Source organism: Arachis ipaensis, chromosome B1 (genome assembly GCF_059453495.1).
Source record: "Arachis ipaensis isolate K30076 ecotype BB chromosome B1, ASM5945349v1, whole genome shotgun sequence".
Classification (NCBI taxonomy): Eukaryota; Viridiplantae; Streptophyta; class Magnoliopsida; order Fabales; family Fabaceae; genus Arachis; species Arachis ipaensis.
In genome coordinates, this window is record NC_142436.1 from 10,041,801 (window position 1) to 10,049,004 (window position 7,204).

At 34.2% G+C, this 7,204-nt stretch overlaps 1 pseudogene; it reads left to right on the forward strand.

Moving 5' to 3' along the window:
- The first annotated feature begins 6,634 nt into the window (after positions 1-6,634).
- On the forward strand, positions 6,635-7,204 carry LOC148575685 (uncharacterized; annotated as a pseudogene).

Sequence of the window (7,204 nt, forward strand, 5' to 3'; positions counted from 1 at the left end):
CTTCAAAATAAAATTTTCAAACTAATTTCTTGTCCTCCAACAAGACCGAAATCCTATTTTATTTGTTATCAAAATATTAACTAGAAACTTTATTCATTTTCGAGCTGATTGAAACACAACCTCATCAAAATATCAATTTATCAACAAAATTCAACATAAAATGCAGTAAAAATTTAATAACACTCAATCCAAACATCAGTTCACTTATCAAATATCATTTAGTCAGTAAAAATTTACCAAAATCCTACATTCGTACGAAATCGAAATACTCGAAACTCCGGAGAAACTTTTTGACCGAGTTGCTGAAGAAGAAAATGTCTAGAATCGTCTATACCTCCTAGAGGTTTAGTTGGTCAATTTCAATGGATAAGGGAGTTACGTCACTGTCGACTTCTACCGAACAAAAGCGATGTCAATACGTAGAAAAAAAGAATACAAACACATTTATTGAATTAAATTTTTAATTAGGATTACGAATTGCAAAAAATCAAAGCCAAAAATTCAGTAAGGGTTACGGTTCTCTCTTTCTCTCTCTGTCCCTCTTTCTCTTTGCATGCAATGGATATTGAAACTGAAGGTTATAGTTTGATAGGAAATGGATGCTTATGTGTCACCCATTTGATCTTCGGTCATATATATGTATATGCATGCATATGCCTTTGCCTTTTTTGTTTTTCTTTGTTTCCTTAGTGAAACCATGAAGGAACTAAGAATTATAGTAATATAATAATAATGATAGTAAGGATAATATTAATAACAATAGTATAGATAATACCGTAATAATGATAATAATAATAATAATACTAATAATAATTATTATTATTATAATAACAAAGCTAATATAATTATAATAATAATATATATAAGGTTAAATATATATGAGTTACTAATATAAATAACATTAATAACTTAGGAATTAAAAGATGTTTGACGAAACATTAGCAATTCTAAGCTCATCAAAAAATACCAATAATTAATTTTATCGGTAAAAGTCGGACTTGATAATAATATTAATATTATTATCTAAGCTTCATTATAATTATAGCAAGTAAAATAGATAAAGAAGATAATAATAAGATTATATTACCATCTATTTTACTTTAGGGTTCGAAATCGGCTCGTCAAAATAAAACTAATCGCTTTAAAATTTTATTTTAAGAAAAAGTCGCGTTAGTGCAAAAATTAGAGTTGTTACATTCTACCCTCCTAAAAGAAAATTTTTTCTTCAAAATTTCCTTCACCTGTAAACAGGTACGAGTAATCGGTCCTTATCTCATTTTCTAATTCTCAAGTGTGGTCTGTTTTCTCATTTCGTCCCAACTCATGTACAACAGTTAAAGAAATAAAAGAATTCAATGCACCAGAATCGTAAAGTGCAGTTAGGAAGCGAATCTTGACACAATACTGACCTTGGGTCAGGGAGTCCGAGTACGAGCATCTTCAGTCATGATTGCAAATACTCTTCCTGGCTGCTGAGATTTAGCTAAATCTTGAGTAATCTTCTTCTCACAATTCCTCGCCATGTGTCCAGGCATACCACAAAAGTAACAAACGTTCGAACCCGATTGACAAGGATTCCTACCATGGTCCTTCCCACACTGATTACAAACAAGGTTTGCTAGTGCTGGCTGTGGTCGCTTTTTAGTATCTCGTCCTTGCCTATCAATATTGTCACGAGCAGGAAGATTACTAACTTGATGATTCCCATATGAAAGTGTCCTACTCGTTTTAAAGTTCCTTCCTTGTGGGGCTATATACCAATTAAAATTTTTTGGAGGTAATTCTTGACGACTCATCTTTGCTGCCGCCACCTTCTTGGTACAGTCTTCTACCAACTGACTCTTATTGACAAGCTCTGCAAAATTTCGTATTTCCAATGGTACTAACGAATGCATTAGCTCTTCGCGTAGTCCTCCTTCGTACTTCAAACATTTCCATTCCTCAAAATCATCTAGGTTTCCTTGACAGATCTTAGAGAATCGGCACAAATCCTCAAATTTCTGGGTATACTCTGCCACTGACATATTTTCTTGTTTCAACTGCATCAGTTTTATTTCTTTAGCATCACGAATAGATCTAGAGAAATACTTTTTGTAAAATTCCTCCTTAAAAGTGTCCCAGTCAATCTCCTCCACCTCCTGCCTCAACAAGCGTTGCACTGTATGCCACTAATGTTCAGCTTCTCCCTCTAGCATATAGGTCGCAAACTCCATGTGTTGTCTTTCTGGTACATGTTACGCTCGCAGTGACTTCTCAATACCACGGAACCAATTGTCAACTTCAGCTGCAACAAGCGTCCCCTTAAACTTGGACGGATTCACCTTCAGAAAGGTTGTCAATGTCATAGGGTTATCGTGGTTTCCAGCGCCTTCATTATCATTACCGTCTCCACCACGCTCACCATTGCATCCTCCGTTACGATCTCCGTTCCTCTCTCCTAAACGGTCAAATGCTCGCAAAGTAGCAGTTGCCGTTTCATGCACAGCCTCACCCATAGTGTTCATCGTAGCTATAAAAGCATCCGCACCCCTCGTCGGTTCCTCTACATGGTCCGCACCACGCCTACCACGTCTTCGTCCCCGTGCAGCCATCAAGATCCTGTTCACACCCAACATGCAATATTAAGGTGATCAGTCTTAATATTTCAGGCAAAGTGTGAATAGTCTCTAAAATGAAAACACAGTGACAGTCATGCAATCCATATCCCGAGGATATCCTATGTGCATGAAACACAACTCAGAGAATGCAATGAAGCATGATTCAGTCCATATCCCCAGGCTTTAATAGGAACGAACTACTCTGATACCAAGTTGTAACGACCCAATTCCCAGTAAGTCATGATCATACTAGAAATCAAGTGTCACTAACTTGTTCACCTAAAAATTTTGCTATTTATTATTAAGCCTGTAATCGGGTTAGCGCACTATCGAGTTTTTGGAAAAAACTTTTACTTTATAAAAAGATTTGCGAGAACAGCTAATTAAACATACACAAGCCATAATAGGGAATTAAATAAATCATACACAAGCCAGCATTATATATAACCATAACACAGAGCATAGATCATGCATACACATAAAGGTACTGTCTTATATATATATTTCATAAGTTAGCATACAACCCTTCACATCCTACTACTATGTACAAATCAACACTCCATGCCTTGGTTCATACAGAAAACCCCTAAGATGGCGCCCGAACTAGCCTAGTCAACTATGTACACCCTACTCTCTCAATGAGTCTAATCAAAGTGAGAGACTAACGCAAAAGCTAGGCCATCGCAAAAACTCCCAAAAAGTCTCATACTCAACTCTCCAGCATCAACTGTCATCAGAACAGGAAATCTCGAATACATCTGATGGGGAAGGAAAGAAGGGGTAAGAATTGGGGGGGTTCTTAGTAGGGTTGGGGATAGTTAGTTTAGTCAGGATTGTTATAGTTCAACTAATTCACAGCCAGATATATATAAGAATCACAACAATTCATAACACTACTAAGGAATGTACAAACACAAAAAGACAATCACAAATGATTTCATAGTATCGCATAAAATACAAATGCACAACAAGGATGATGCATGTCTATTCCTAACGCAGGCCATGAGCTCATGTGTCGGTTGCCTACCCGCTCCCGACATTATCCGGGCACGAGTCCCAGATATGGCTTTCCAGATACATATAGTGTGCTTATAAGTCGTACGGCTAGGCCGCATAAAGTGTGACTTTCCAAATCAATAAGCGTACATCTGTAAAACAGTTCTCAGTGTGTGGGCGTCCCCACTTTACATTTGGCACTAAGACCCAACAATGCCAGATCTGCTCTCCTGTGGCAGACAGTCTTTTAAAGCTTTTTCTTTATCTTTGTCCTTTGCTCTCCTGCGATAGAGATCCCTTAAATTATCTTTTTTTCCTTTACTTTTCCTTCTTCTTCTTTTCCTTTGTATCATTCCACAATATAAATTATCTTTGATAAAAAATAATTTATTTTAATATAAAGAGTAATTTTTAATAAAAACTCAAAATAACATTTACATTTTTCTTTTAAAACTTAGTTTATAAAACCTTATTTCTAAGACTTTTACTAATTCCTTTCTAGATCACAAACTTTTTAATATTCTATTTCTATCCTCAATATTTTTATAAAATTATATCTGAACCTTCACGTATTTTTTTTTTTATATTTATAAAAATAATCCTAATTTTAAATAAAATATCCACTTTACTTCTGTTCTTTATTTAGTGTCCAAGATACCCGAAGAACTTGATATAATTTTAAACTTAACCTCATTCTTTTTATAAAAATAAAACTACACCCTTCAAAATAAAATTTTCAAACTAATTTCTTGTCCTCCAACGAGACCGAAATCCTATTTTATTTGTTATCAAAATATTAACTAGAAACTTTATTCATTTTCGAGCTGACTGAAACACAACCTCATCAAAATATCAGTTTATCAACAAAATTCAACATAAAATGCAATCAAAATTCAATAACACTCAATCCAAACATCAGTTCACTTATCAAATATCATTTAGTCGGTGAAAATTTACCAAAATCTTACCTTCGTACGAAATCGAAATACTCGAAGCTCTGGAAAAATTTTCTGACCGAACTAAGTTGCCAAAGATGAAAATGTCGAGAATTGTCTGTGTCTCCTAGAACTCCAGTTGGTCAATTTTAATGGCTAAGGGAGTTACGTCACCGTCTACTTTCACCGGACAAAAACGATACCAATACGTAGAGAAAGAAGATACAAATATTTTTATTGAATTAAATTTTTAATTGGAGTTACGAATTGCAAGAAATCAAAGCCAAAAGTTTAGTAATGGTTACGGTTCTCTCTTTCTCTCTCGGTCACTCTTTCTCTTTGCATGCAATGGATATTGAAACTGAAGGTTATAGTTTGATAGGAAATGGATGCTTATGTGTCACCCATTTGATCTTCGGTCAGATATATATATGTATATGCATGCATAAGCCTTTGCCTTTTTGGATTTTCTTTGTTTCCTTAGTGAAACCATGAAGGAACTAAGAATTATAGTAATATAATAATAATGATAATAAGGATAATATTAATAACAATAATAATAATAATAATAATAATAATAATAATAATTATTATTATTATTATTATTATTATTATTATTATTATTATTATTATTATAACAAAGCTAATATAATTATAATAATAATAATATATATATAAGGTTAAATGTATTTGAGTTACTAATATAAATGATATTAGTAATTTATAAATTAAAAAATGTTTGACGAAGCATTAGTAATTTTAAACTCATAAAAAAATATCAATAATTAATTTTATTGGTAAAAGTCAGATTTGATAATAATATTAATGTTATTATCTAAGCTTTATTATAATTAGAACAAGTAAAATAGATAAAAAAGATAATAATAAGATTATATTACCATCTATTTTATTTCAGAATTTGAAATCGACTCGTTAAAATAAAACTAATCGCTTTAAAATTTTATTTTAAGAAAATCTCGTCTTAGTAAAAAATTAGAGTTGTTACAAAAAATATACTTTAACCTTAAATAGAAATAAAAGAGGACCGAAGGCAGGTAATATTTCTACAAAAGCTACATTTGGATTATTTGATCTCTATTTAATTTATTTATGCAATTTGTCCTTAATAATTTTTTCCAATACTCTTTAATGTCCAAAATAAGTGTATAAGTGAAGTCTTGGATGAATAAAGTGGTTAGTTTTTTTTATAGTTTTGTAATATCTTTTATTTTTATTTTTATTATTTTTTTTGAAAAAAAAAGGTTCAACACAACAAATGAAGTATTAAAAGACAAGGAAAAAAAAAAGCAGAACCAACTTAAAACAAATAAAAGACACTTTAGTCTTTAATAATATTTTTTTGGGACAGTATAATTTTTTGTTAAAAAATTTATTAAATAATAGTAAAAATTAATTTTGTGAAAGTTTTACTTATAATTTATGTGGGTTTAAAATTTTCACAAAATTTTTTTCAATGATAGAACTAACTACTACTATCTTCCTCATCATTATCATTATAACTTTTACCGTTATTTGTAAGATTTTGAATCTTTGAAAATTTTGGTATGAAACTACAAGAAAAAGGCCTACGGCCACGCTTTTTTCTTGCTACGCTTTAAAAGTGTGGTCAATGGCCACACTTTTATGAGGGTGGGAATTGATTACAGATTTGGTCACGTTTTTTCTTGAGACGCTTAAAAAGCGTGGCAAAAGGGTCTATGGCCACACTTTTATGAGGGTGGCAATTGATTCGAGATTTAGCCACGTTTTCTTTGCCACGCTTAAAAAGTGTGACATAGAGAGAAACAAGCACGCTTTTAAAGCGTGGCGACAAAATTTTGTTATAGTGGCGTTTTAAAAGCGTGGCTGTTTCTTGTAACTTTTTTTGCACGCTTCAAAAGCATGGCCAAAAGATTCCAAAAAAATTTTAATTTTTTGCATCTGAGAATGAGAATGCAGTAACAAAATCCTTGTTCCCCATTCTCCTACCCCTAATTCGCGCAGCAGCGGCGCCTCCCTCTCTCCCTCATTCGAGCAGTCCTCCTCTATCCTTCTTACGCAGACACGCAAGACGGCAGCAGCGGTGATGGGTTTGTCGTCACTCTCATGGAGCCTTCGCGAGTCCCAGCTACAACTCTCTTCTCCTCCTCCTCGATCCTTCTCACGCAGGAGCAGTTTGCGAAACTTCTGATAAAACTGCTAATGCCAACGAGCTTCACCAACATCCAAGGAATCGCACTCAAGACAATCCCATCCGCCACCAAGATCAAGATCAAGCACATCCTTGAGTCCCTCTATGGCTTCCTAGTCGAGAGGGTTCAAACCCTAAACATGAAAGGGAAGAAGAAGAAGCGTGGTGGCATCCTCTTTGCAAAACCCGATTACAAGAAGGCTTACGTCACTCTCAAGACCCCTCTTTCAATCGACATGAATCTTTTTTCGCTAAAAATGGTTGAAGATGCCAGGAAGCGGATGAACAAGAAGAACGTGTCAAGCGTCGTTGAGGACGAAGAAGAGGAAGAGGTATTGGCTTGAAGGTGACTGGGCCGGATCGTCTGAGGTGGCACCCCATGGCTATCGTGGTCAATGCTCTTTTGGGACTGTGGGATGGCCCATAGGGCTCATTGTTTGAGCCGTAGGCACCGTGATGAGGATCGTGATGGTGCTGCAAGATAG